Source organism: Bos indicus, chromosome 17 (assembly GCF_029378745.1).
Source record: "Bos indicus isolate NIAB-ARS_2022 breed Sahiwal x Tharparkar chromosome 17, NIAB-ARS_B.indTharparkar_mat_pri_1.0, whole genome shotgun sequence".
NCBI classification, from domain to species: domain Eukaryota; kingdom Metazoa; phylum Chordata; class Mammalia; order Artiodactyla; family Bovidae; genus Bos; species Bos indicus.
The window spans coordinates 65,075,968-65,089,220 of NC_091776.1; the positions used below are offsets into that span (position 1 = coordinate 65,075,968).

Consider the following 13,253-nt stretch of genomic DNA (forward strand, 5'->3'; position numbering starts at 1 on the left):
CCACTAAATCACAAACATCCCCATCCACGTCTACACGGCACCACAATCTCAGTATGTGTGAGTGCTATAATTTCCATTTTACAGATGAGAAAACTGGCCCAGAGAGAGGGAGAGATGTTTCAGGGACACAGAACCAGTAAAGGGGAACAGTTTTCTGTCTCTGACCCCCCTGTTCAGCATGGGTACCCCCCCCAAGGGTATGGAGACAAATTCAGCCACACACACGCCCCCCCAAAGCAGACCTCCTCTCTCCTTTCCTTCCTCTGACCACCTCCTCGGGGAGCATCTCCAGTGGGAAGGCAAAGGGGAGCTCTTTGCTTAGAAACCTAGGAGTCAAGTCAAGTCTTCCTTCCCTGCACCCTCTGGGTTGCAGCCACCTCCCTCCCTGTCACAGCCTCGCCCAGAGGTGCCTCCCATCCTTCTTTCTGGACTGGGGCAGCTTAACAGTGAGTTTCTGTAGATAAGCCAAGTGGGTCTGCAAGCTTTTGTCTGAGCCATTGAAGCCACAAAGGCCAGCAGAGGCTGTGGGGCTGGAAGCGCTGTTGAGTGCTGACCGGCCGGGCTCTGCAGATCCCACGGTGAACTAGATTGGCTGAGTCCTCTTGGTGCTGACACTCCAGTATGGTGGACAGACCCTGACAGACATCCCGGGGGTAATGTAATTAAAGGGGTAATTGCAGGCTGTGCACCAAGGTCTGGAGGAGAAGCAAGCATCACTTGGCATTACAAGAGCACGCATCCGGGAGATGTAATTGCATGCAGGTGGCTCAGGAAGGCTTCCTGGAGGAAGTGGTGTTTAAGAAGCTGTGTGAAGGATAAGTAGGCTTTTTAGGTGAAGGTATGAGGTAGCGAGAGATAGAGGAAAAACAGTTCCTGGCAGAGGGAACTGCACACGCAAAGACTTTGTAGCTGGAGGGAGAACCACACACTTGGAGGAATGGGCGCGGGGAGGTGGGGAGGGGGGACTCGGAAATGGCTGGAGTGCAGAGGGGGCAGAGCATGTGGTCCTATCCTAAAAGCAAGAGGAAAGGAGCGGGGAGGACCTGAGGAATATGGAAAGAAGAGGGTGGAGCTGAAACTGCCCGTCAGTTGTGCAATCTCGGACAAGCATCTGTCTTTACCTTCACACGTGTCTGGATTCTAGTTTATTGGTAATGGGGATGAAAATTACTCACCTGTCAGTATAAACCATGTGAAAACACCCACCACGTTAGCCTGAGCTTCTCCAGGACAGGAATCTTTTTTTTTTTAACTGTCTCCCTCCCCAGGGACAGCTGGGGACAGGATGGCCTCAGCATGATTTCCTTCAGTCAAATCCAGCCACTCTCTCCTGGCTCCTTCCTGGCTCCCTTAGCCCTCCCCTCTTTGCTCCTCCCTGCCTCCACCCCTTTAATTTTGTTTTGGTTCCCAGAGCAGCAGGGACTGGCTTCCCGTTGCCATGACGACTGCCATTAAAGGAGCCAGCCACGTGACACGGGTTGATAACGGAAGCAAAGTGACTGCGTTGTTTTCCTGCCTCTTGGCTGGGCCTGCTTGGCCTCTTAACCAAAGGGGAGAAGGCGGGGGCTTGTGGGTCGGCAGAGAGACCCCAGGAGAGAGGCTGGGGATGAGAGGAAGCCGCGTTTAGCTCTGCTCCCTGGAGCTGGCGCGAGGGCTGTTCCGGGGGGGCCATCATCACAGCGGCTGAGCCGGGCTTGTTTGGGGAGCTGAACCTCCCCGCCCCTGAGTGGGCCATCAGGGCAGGCGGGTGGGACGTGCTGAGAAGGTTGGAGGAAGTCAAGAAGGGACACAGGGGTGTTAGCCCTAGACCCTGCGGTGGCGTCCCTCTAACCCAGTGGCTCTTGAGGAAGGAGGGGGGACAATTTCGCCTCCCAGGTAGGGTTGCCAGATAGCACACAGGCCACACAGTTAAATTCAAATTTGAGATAAACAATGAGTAGTCTTTTGGAATAAATATGCATCGCTAAATCTGGCAGCCTTACCCCCCACCCACTGGGACATTTGGCAACGTCTGGAGACGTCTTCGGTTGTCAGAGCTGGAGATGCTCTGGCATTTGGTGGGGAGAGACCAGACATGCTGCTCAACATCCTGCAAAGCACAGCACAGCCCCCGTCACGAGGACGTTTCCAGCTCAGAATAGCACAGCTGGGCTGAGTGGTCCCTAGACGCTTACCTCCTTCACCCCTCACGACAGACAGCCCTAACAGGGAGACTTGCCACCTCCTCTGCTGGATACAAGAGGAACTGGAGACACGGAGATGGTCACACGGCTGGCCAGTGGAGAAGCCAGGATTCAGATCCCACTTTGCCAGGATCTGGAGGGCGGCCTCATGGCCCTTCATCCCAAAGGGCAGAGGTTGGGAACCACAAGCTTCAGCAGAGTCCCCAGAAGCCAGCTGGGGTTCCGATGTGTGTAGGGGGAGGAGATGAGTCAGAAGAGGTCCCTGAGTCCCAGCCTGTGCAGCACTGTGAATGCCCGGCTGCAGCGTCTGCCCCCTCAGAGAGTGGGGAGCTCTGGAAGATTTGTGAGCAGGGGAGGGTCTTTCTTGGAGTTCTACCTCAGGAGGTTTCAACTGGCAGCAAGGGCCGAGACAGAGCTTTTCTGCCAGTTCTTAGAAGGAAACTTCCTCTCTCCTTTCCACAAATATTTCTTGAGCATCTACTAGGTGCCAGGCACTGTTGCAGGAAGACTGAGAAACGAACAAAAACAACATCCCTGCTCACATGCTCTTGAGAAGCTGTGCTCAGTCGTGGCCGACTCTGTGCGACCCCATGGACTGTAGCCCACCAGGCTCCTGTGTGCATGGGATTCTCCAGGCAAGAATACTGGAGTGGGTGGCCATGCCCTCCTCCAGGGGATCTTCCTGACCTAAGGGTCAAACCTGCGTTTCCTGCATTGGGTGTGTTCTTTACCACTAGCGCCACCTGGGAAGCTCTATTGTGAAGCTTAATAAATACATAATAAATAGGTATTAGAAGCAGCAGGAGCTGTGAGGAAGATAAAGCAGGAAAGGCGGTGGAGCATGGAGGGAAGCGTGCTCCAGAGGTGACCCTCAAGGGCGGCCTCTCTGACGGGGTGACTTGAGCAGAGTCCTGCCGGGCGGACATCTGCAGTAAGGGTGTCCCCGGCAGAAGAAACAGTGCACGCAAAGGCCTTGAGAGGGGCCAGCGATCCGCGGGGAGGCCAGCCAGGCTGGAGCAGAGTGAAAAAGAACGGAGGAGGAGGACACGGAACACGCGGCCGGTCGTGCAGGGCCTGTGGCCCTGGGAAGCTTCGGCTTTTACTCTGAGTGAGATGGAAGCTGGGTTGGGTGGGGGGGCAGGGAGGGGTTGATCACGAGAGGAGTGTGAATTCACCTACGCGTGGCTGCCAGATGGGCAGTACATGGAGGGACAAATGAAGATTCAAAGTGGTTAGGCAAGAGAGGAAACTCCTGTCTTATATTTTCTGAGCTTTCCATTCTTGGGCCGGAAATCACAGCCCCACACTCCCCCGCCGGGCCAAGCGCAGGTTCCAAAAACACTGGCCCAGTGGAAGGAATGACAGCAGGAATCCTGGGTGGGATATTTTGGGGGCGCTCTGATGCTAGCAGGGTTGACTCAAATCAGTTCATGTGTGTTGTGTTTTCAGGCTTAAGACGGCAGAAGTGCTCATGAATAATGCAGCCATATCTGCACGTGGCCCGGTTTCATGCTTGTTCTCGTGATCTGGCAATGCGGCTTCCTGGAGCTTTTGATAGTGGTGGGCTTGGGGACAATGTGACAGGGGAGTCGGGAGGGATGCTGGCTTTCCTGCTTAGGTGTAGCCTGCCCGGGTCCCCGTGCAGTAACCTCCTGGGGGGCTCAGGAGAGGGTGCTGGTTGGCACGTGGGAAAGGGCATTTCCGCCTCCCCACCACGTTGGGCCCACAGTTGTTGGCTGCAGACCCCAGGATGGGAGGTGAGGACACCCGAGTCCTTGTCCCCACGCTGACCCTAATAATCTGTGGCCTCCTAGCAGGCCCCTTCTCCCTGTCTCACTCTCCTGCTTTCTAAGCAGATGCGGTCGGACAGCTCAGGGATTCTAAGAACCTCCAACCATCTGATTTGGCCGGCATCACTTTCCGAGAGCCAAGTCTCCCCCATGTTTTCTCTACTCTGAATTTGCCAAGTCTGTATTTAAGACTTATTAAAAAAAACTCAGTAGCTGATAAGACTTTAGAGAGCTTTCACTCAAGGGAAACAAGGGCTCTACTAAAGCCATTCTAATGGATTAAAGATTTTAAAAAGAAAAAAAAAGAACAGCATTTACTGGGCATTTTATATGAGTGACCTCACTTAAGTATCTCAGTGCCCCCTGAAGTGGATAAAATGTTCTCCATAACAGAGAAGGATATTGGGGCACAAGAGATGACCTTGCCTGCAGTCACGGAGATTGTCAGTGGTACAGCTTGGGAATTTGGCTCCAGTATCCTGCTCTGTATCACTGTGGAGCCCAAACCAGTGACCCACATGTGGTTGTGAGCGACACCGGAAGTGTGGAGTTGGGGATAAGGCTAAGCTTTGAAAGCAGACAGCCTTGAGTTCAGGTCACAGCCCTGCCCTTTAGGGGCTGCGGGAACCTCTCGGACTTGAGTTTCCTCGTGTATCAGTCTGCTGGGGCATCATCTACCGCTCTGTTGTGCTATCATCGGAGGGCTCTTTGTGCAGGGACCAGGCACAGTGCTTGGCTCACCCACTTAAGAGTGAGATAGAACCCAGTTCAGCGTGAGAAGGACATTTTGCTCCCCTTTCTGGTCACACATCTGCTCCACTTGCAGCTCCCCTCAGCGTGGGATCGTGCTCTTCTTGGGTCAGCCTGGGGCAAAGGGGGTGAGGGGCAGGGCCAGGGCCACAGGAGGGGTGCTGTGGATGGGGAAGGGGCGTGTTTGGGGATCCACAGGGACTGAGCCTCCTGAGTAGGAGTCCGGGAAGCTGAGTCTTGACTGACGGCATCACCATCTTGTGGTGGGCAGCTGGAGCGTCCCTCTGTGTCTGGCCACTCTTCGGTCCCCAGTGGAGGTAATTCCTCTGCCTCAGGAGGTCAGAAACCCTCGTGAGCCTGCCAGCCCTGCCGCTTAGGCACTGTGAGCCCCTGGGTGAGGCGGCTAGGAGGGCTGGACTCGAGTGGGGGTGGGTGGCATATTTTCCTCTCTTTTAGTGGTGCAAGAAGATAGGAGATGAGTAGTTTTTGCTTGGAGGTTTATTTGGTGCTTTTTCTTTGCAAAATCTTGAAGGAATTCAGTTTCTGGGTGTTTGTAAAGGACAGTGACAGGACCTTTTGCAGTAGACCTCCATACAAAAATCGGATACCTGAAGCCCCAGGAGATCAAGGGGCTTGGTGATACTTTCAGTGTTCAGTGAATTCTCCTCTAATTATTATTTAGTGCATTATGTTGAAATAGAACATTGGAATTAGAGCAGCTATTATTTTTCTTTTTAAAAAAAAAAGAAATAAAGACATCTTTACCACTACCATTTATTAAACACTAAGTGCTTAGCTCTGGCTCATTTAATCCACAAAGCAGTCTTCCTTTAGGGTAGGTACAGATTGCAGTTCCTCTTTACTGATGAAGAAACTGAAGCTGAGAGGTTAAGAAACCAGACTAAGGAAGGTCGCACAGCTGCGAAGCAGCACAGCTGGGTATTTTAGCCAGCCCCACCCAATTCAAGTTGGATCATAACTTGCTAACAAAACTAGTTCAGTAAATAAATAAATCTACAAGTATAAAACAGAAAGGGAAAGAGAGGCTAAGAAGTGGATATATCGGTGCAAGGGTTTGGGAAGCTGTGGAGTGACCCGCTTTAGGTACAGCTGTATCCAGGGGTTCCAATGATGTCATCTCTCCATCTCCCTGCCCTGCTTTTTCTCTATATAAGCTTTATGCTCTGTCTCTATGGGGAGGTCGAGTGTTGCCCAGCCGCTCTCAGGGCACAATCTGCCAGCTTGGCATCAACAGAAACCAAACTTCCCCTTCCCTGTGGTTCTAGCGGAAGTCTCAGGATTAGATTTCATGGGACCAACCTGGGTCATGTGCTCTTTTTGCGCCAGTGGCCGCAGGACGGATTCCTCTCCTCCGACTGATCAAGCCTGGGAGGGCAGAGTGTAGAGTCAGCCCTGTGAGAGTAAAGGAGGGGGCCCAGAGGAGAGTTGAGGAGAAATGTCCAGACAGGGAGGTGGAACTCCGGCCAGGAAACCACAGGCGTCCACCTTGACAGCCTGAGGGCGCTGTGTTTGGAGCTCAGCCCCTCACGGTGGAAGTGACCGCTCTGATGCCCCGTGCCTGGCTGTGATCCCGGTGCTGCCTGGCGACCTACTGCGTGCAGGTGTCTGCCCAGTCAGAGATTTCTACTCCGGGGTGTGCAAACCCTGAAACTGTACGAACACTCTGTACTTGCCATACAGAGAGGGTATCCTCCCTTCTCCTCAGGACCCGTAAAGGATCCACAGCCCAAATACTCCAGTACGGTAGGTGTTCTTCACTGTGGTTTTAAATAAATCTTTCACCAAGTTTATAAAAGAAAACACCCTGCAAGGTGCTGGGATACAAAGATCCCAGTACAGTTCCCCGCCTTCCACATGCTCAGAAATGGTGGTGTCTCCTAATTTCTAACCCAGTGAGTCTTCTAATAATAATAACAAGCCCTAATAGCAATCATGCTGGTGCTACTGCTGCTAAGTTGCTTCAGCCGTGTCTGACTCTCTGCGACCCCATAGACGGCAGCCCACTAGGCTCCTCTGTCCCTGGGATTCTCCAGGCAAGAACACTGGAGTGGGTTGCCATTTCCTTCTCCAATGCATGAAAGTGAAAAGTGAAGGTGAAGTCACTCAGTTGTGTCCAACTCCTAGCAACCTCATGGACTGCAGCCCACCAGGCTCCTCCATCCATGGGATCCTCCAGGCAAGAGTACTGGAGTGGGGTGCCATTGCCTTCTCCATAGCAATCATAGTGAGCATTTATTGGCCACCTACTGTATTCCAGACTGGCACTGTCCAGTGTGAACTACTAGCCTCATGTGCCTATTTACATTTAAATCAAGTAAAATTAAATTTAAAATACTGTTCCTCAACCTCACTGGGTAACTTTCATACTCAATAGCCCCACAAGGCAACTATACTATATTGGACAACGCAGGGATGGAGCATGTCCAGAAAGTTCTGTCATGTTCTAGACAGCATGCTAAGTGCTTTATATCCATTGATGTACGTAATCTTTAAAAAATCCTTAATGAATAGGACCTACCCCTGAGGCAGGGATGTCGTTGTTCTTGATGAGTCACTAAGTCATGCCAGGCTCCTCTGTCCTCCGTCTTCAGAGTTTGCTCAAATTCGTGTCCACTGAGTCAGTGATGCTATTTAACCATCTCATCCTCTGCCGCCCCTTTCTCCCTTTGCCTTCAATCTTTCCCAGCATCAAGGTCTTTTCCATGAGTGGACTCTTCACATCAGGTGGATAAAGTATTGGAGCTTCAGCTTCAGCATCAGTCCTTCCAATGATATATTCAGGGTTGATTTCCTTTAGGATTGACTGGTTTGATCTTTTTGCTGTCCAAGGGACTGTCAAGAGTCTTCTCCAACACTACAGTCTGAAGGCATCAATTCTTCGGCACTCAGTCTTCTTTATGGCCCAGGGCTTACATCCGTACATGACCCCTGGAAAAGCCATAGCTTTGACTATTTAGGTCCTATTTATCATCCCATTTTACAGATGAGTAAACCAAAGCACAGAGGAAGTGAAGTGACTTGCCCAAGGTCACAGGTGGTAAAAACCAGGATTCCACCCAACCCTTAGACACAGTATCTCACTGCTTTTCCTCCCAAGGTTTGCTGGAGGTGGCTACTCCATTTTCTGGTCCACAGTGTGTGAACCATCTGGGAATTCCATTTCTTACTTTCCTGTGGCCCCTACACCTCCGAATTTCAGGCAGCCTTCCAGAGAATCTCGGCACCGTCTGGAGTCTGTGTGCACCTTCTTTATCCACAAGGCCCGTGGGTCTGCAGAAACAGGGAGTGTTGCCAGGAGAGCCGCCACATGCAGTGGGCAGGGCACCCGGGAGAAAGCTGGCGGGGATCCAGGGTGTGAGCTCAGGATATGAAACACGGGCCCTTTCCCCTGGGGACGGGGGGCAGTTGGGGCAGCTGTCTTTGAGGCTCCTCCGTCTCCACCATTGACTGGGTATAGGAGTATTGGCTGAAAGGACATTTTGCCCAAGGTGCTCCCTGGCAAGTGCTCTTAGCATCAGGCACTGGGGGAGGCTTCTTGTCAAGGGGTGTCAAGGGGTGTCTAGTGTACCCGTGCAGGGCGTCCGGTTGGTGGGAACCCCATTCTCAGCCCCAGAACACCTCTCCTTCCAGGCCTGGCTGGCTGGCTGGCCAGTCCTCCGACTCTTGGGAAGCGATGCAGGTTTCCTATTTATACGCACTATTTATAGCACATCAGTAAACCATTAACTGGGCCGGGCTGGCAGCAGGCTGGGAGAGGCGTTTGCTTCTCCTGCAAGCCCCACAGCCACCTTTAGGGTCGTTAAGAGTGAGGAACTGGAGGGAGGGTTTTTCTAACCGTCTGAAGACTCGCATGCGACCGTCTCATCATTTATTTGTCTGCTCACTCACCATCACACGGATGGGCGGATGGGACAGCAGAAGGATGCCCCTGGGGCTTTGCCTTCCTTACCTGTGGATGTGGCGGGCAGGACGGGAGGATGTGGGCGGGGAGGGTGCGGCAGGTCAGTCCCGGAACTGCAGGTGAGAGAGACAGTCCAGAGAAGGAAGCCTTGATCCATTCCCTGTGGTCGCCGAGGTCCTAACTGAGGTCTTCAGACCCCAGCTCTGCGAGACCCCGAAGGCTCCCCACGGCCCATGCAGACTGAGGGCGCGGAGGAGTGCCTTATCCTGTCTGCCCAAAAGCTGGAACCCCTGCCAACATCCTCCATGAGCGGCAGAGTGAGGGAAAGACATTTAAAAAAAAAATAGACTTTATTTTTAAAAGCAGTTTTAGGTTCACTGTAAAAATTAAGTGGAAAGTAGAGAGATTTCCCTTATACTCCCCACTCCCACTTCCCTGTGGGCTTCCCTTGTGGCTCAGCTGGTAAAAAGTCCGCCTGCAATGCGGGAGACCTGGGCTTGATCCCTGGATTGGGAAGATCTCCTGGAGAATGGATAGGCTGCCCAGTCCAGTATTCTGGCCTGGAAAATGGGCTCTATAGTCCATGGGGTTGCAAAGAATTGGACACGACTGAGCAACTTTCACTTTCACTTTCCCCACTCCCACACATGGACAGCCTCCCCAATTATGGACCCTCCGCCACCAAAGTGGGACATTTGCTAACAATGGACGAACCTACACGAACGCATCATTGTCACCCCAAGTTCATAGTTACATGAGGCTTCACTCTCAGTGATGTACATTCTGTGGGTCTGGACCAATGCACGAGGACAGGTATCCACCATTAGAGTATCACACAGAATACTCTCGTGCATGCATGCTAAGTCTCTTCAGTCGCATCCAACTCTGCGACCCTTTGGACTGCAGCCCGCCAGGCTCTTCTCTGCCTATAGGATGTTCCAGGCAAGACTATCAGAGTGGGTTGCCATGCCCTCCTCCAGGGGATCTTCCCGACCCAGGGATTGAACCCCGCATCTCTTATGTCTCTTGCATTGGCCGACGGGCTCTTCACCACTGAGCCACCTGGGAAGAATACTCTCAGTACCCTAAAAACCTCCCGTGCTCATCTCTCTCTCTCTCTCTCCTCCCAGCCCCTGGGAACCGCCGATGCTCTTACTGTCTCCATAGTTTTGCCTTGTCCAGAATGTCCTACAGGTGGAGTCATGCCGTATGTTGCCTTTTCAGATTGGCTTCTTTCATTTAGGGAACCGATGAGTGGCAGAGAGAGGGAGCTAGGAGGTAAGCTGGGAGAGGTGCATGATGAAAGATGAAAGATGCCGGCTGGGGTAGAGTGGAGCTGGCAGGTGCTGCTGGACTGCAGCTGTGACGGTGACACTGGGCTGCGCCGGGCTGAGGGAACAGGTGCATCGTCCACCTGGCTGCTGGGGTCCCCACCGTGACCTGGGACTGCAGAGCAGGAGACCTGGATTCAGATCGCAGCCTCTTCACAGGCCCGACGATCTTTGTCCCTCCCAGGTCCACCGCTTCCTTGGGAAAATGAGAATAATAACGACAATACCTGTATTATTGTGAGTCTCTGGGCTCACTTTTGTAAAGCGCCTACCCAGCGTGCAGGAAGCATCTGTATGTGTCTGTTGAATGAATGAATGCGTCTACTGCGTGCCAGGCTCTGTACAGGGCAGACAGTCATGGGTTTGAATCCCTGCCCTGCCGTTTGAAAACCTTGTGCTCTTGGGAAGTCGTTTAGTCTCGCCAAGACTCAGCTTCCTCATCTGTAACATGGGGAGAGTAATTGTGCCCATTTTTCCGAATTATCACAAGGACTGGATGAGATAAACCCCCTAAACACAGTGCCAGGCACAGTGAGCCCCTTATAAGTAAATGCTGGCTGTTCTTACGTAAAACAGATGCAGGAAGCACCTGCTGTGCGGCTGCTGTTAGGTTCAGTGCTCTGTGTTGAGTTGTCTAAGTGTTTATGTATATTTTGGATATTAACCCTTATCAGTCATATCATTTGCATATATCTTCTCCCACTCTGTTTAGATTGTCTTTTTGTCTTGTCGATGGTTTCCCTTGCTGTACAAACAGCTTTTAAGTTTAATCAGGCCCCGTTTGTTTATTTTTGCTTTTATTTCTTTTGCCTTCGGAGGCAGAGCCAAGAGATACTGCTATAGAACGTATTATCTTATGCCCGTGAGGCACCACTAAGATGAATAGTAACGTAGAACTAATGTGGATAGTACTCGCTGTACGGATGGGAATGCTGAGGCTCGGAGAAGGGACACGGTTTGCCCGAGACCACGAGTGTGTTAGCTGGGATCTGAATCCTGGAAGTTCGATTCCAGAGTCCGGTGCTCACGGCTGTGCTGTGGGTGTTATTCCGTGTGTGTGCGCTCAGTCGTGTCTGACTCTCTGCGACCCCTGTGGCCCACCAGGCTCCTCTGTCCATGGAGTTTCCCAGGCAAGAATACTGGAGTGGGTTGCCCTTGCCTCGTCTGGAGGATCTTCCCGACCCAGGAATTGAACTCGCCTCTCTTGCGTCTCCTGCACTGACAGGCGGCTTCTTTACCTGGAACAGATGAGGGTGGGCAGAGCCTCACATCAACTTGAGGGCATCTCAGGAGGGAGTGAGAAGCTCACGTTACCTGGTTCCAAGTCTGAGCATCTGGCTGGTTTTCCAGAGCTGGAGTTGGAGGTAGGAGGTAGGGTGTCGGGTGCAGAGGACTGCGGAAGCCAAGGTCAGCTAGTGGGAGTCACGTGGGTCGCCCGGAAGGGGTGCACGTGTGACTGAGAAGGGACAAGATGTGGTTGGAAGGGAAGGTGGGGGCCACATGGAAGCGGTCACGAGTTGCAGGGCGGTCCCATCCGGGTCCAGCCCCCACATCTGTGTCTGTGCTTTGGAGCTTCCCAGAATATTCCCGTCCCCTCCCCCTCCCCCACCCATCAGGCCGGTTCCAGCCCCTCCCACCTCTCACCGCCTGCGCGCCTCGCCCGTAAAAAATTGAAAAATGCAGAGCCGCCAGTTATTTCCATGTAGTGCTTTTCCCTGCCACACCGTCCGTACATCTGTTCCTTCCTTTGAGCTCCAGGGCCCCTCTGTGGGGGCAGTAGCAGGAGGAAACTTTTACCCTCTGCTTTCCAGCTGGTGAATCCGAAACCCAGAGAGTTCGTTTCTACTTGTACTTCAGAACTTGAGCATCACCTCCTCCAGGAAGCCCTCCCTGATCTCCCCACCTCCCCAGTTTCCTTGCTATTATGTTCTCATAGAACCAAGTTTTTTCGCTGCAGAGAACTGGTCTCACTTCACACTGGTTGGTGTGATTTAGTTAATATCTTTCCACTCAGCTGGACTGTGACCTCCATGAGGACAGAGACTGAATCTGCTCACTGCCTGATGCCAGACGCGGAGGAGGTGCCCTATGAATGTTGAGTGAAGGAGTGCGTTTTGGTTCATGTGATCCATGCTGGGAAGGCAGGTGTCAGTGGAATGTGGAAGATGCACACTTATCCCCGCTTGGGATACAGAGAGTTCAGGAAGGCTCCCAGGAGGAGGGGACACCTGAGCTGAAGCCCAAGTTGCAGTTAGCGAGCTGGAGTGTGCATGGAGGGGCGTCTGGCAGAAGGCACCACGTGGGCAAAGGCGTGGAGGGGAGCCCATCGTGTTGCCCCTGGGGACCCACATCCAGGAGTCAGCTGTTCCAGGCAGGATTGGAAATACTGGCCTCTTACGGTGTGTGCATCTTGCTCTCAGCATCTGGAGTGCCTGCAGAGGGGCCAGCCCATCCACCACTCACGCCCTCACCCCAGTCATTGTTGAGGGGGCCTCTGTGTCACATCCCTCTTCTCCCCACTTTCCCCACATGCTGAGAGTTATTTTTAAAACCACCTCAAAGGCCCTCCAGGCATCCTAATTTAGCGGTCCTCTCCACTGAGTTTCTTGCAGAGTTGTTAAGAGTCAGGCTGCTTGGGGGCCTTCATCTCAGAAGCTGATGCTGCCTCAGCATTAGTCACCCGCCTGCACGGCCAGGCACCGACCCCCTGAGACCCCAGCTGGGGTGGGAACGCTCCTCGCTGGCCTCCGAGGAGCAGGTGGCAGCTCCAGGGGTGTTTATTTAGGCCTCCTATGGGCTACAGGCACTGCGCTGGGTGCTGTAAACAGGAGGTCCCTGTTTGTGGACGGCTCTTGAGCTGAGAGGGCTTTCTACATTATAAACAGCTGTAAAAACAAAAGAGACTCATTTAGACCATAGGTGGCTGAAAAGGAGTTTGCCAGATTTAGCAAATGAAAATTCAGAACGCCCAATTCAATTTGGATTTCAACATGCACCATGCACTCTTTAGGACATACTTATGCTAAATATATATTTATCTGAAATTTACATTTCACTGGGCATCCTATGTTTTACGTGGCGGCCTTGTCCCAAAGCCTGAAACATTTGCTGTCTGACTCGTTGTAGAAGAAGTTTGTCAACCCCAGCCTTACACAAGAGCAAACACGATCCATCAGAAGGGCTTAGGACACTGCCTGGAACCCAGTTCCACAAGCACTGGATGCCGGTATTAGTGTTATTAGTATAATCAGAGTGATCACCAAATATATACCGAACT

At 52.5% G+C, this 13,253-nt stretch overlaps 1 protein-coding gene across 3 annotated transcripts in view; it reads left to right on the plus strand.

The window, feature by feature from the left end:
• Positions 1-13,253, plus strand: part of SGSM1 (small G protein signaling modulator 1) — a 73,732-nt gene that overhangs the window by 2,727 nt on the left and 57,752 nt on the right. Inside the window, exon 1 of one of the 3 annotated variants that reach the window (XM_070769742.1) lies at positions 1,000-3,291. The exons of the other annotated variants lie outside the window; for them this stretch is intronic. The gene's annotated coding sequence lies outside the window, so the exon portion shown is untranslated. Of the gene's footprint in view, positions 1-999; positions 3,292-13,253 lie in introns of those variants that run through there. 3 annotated transcript variants of the gene reach the window in all.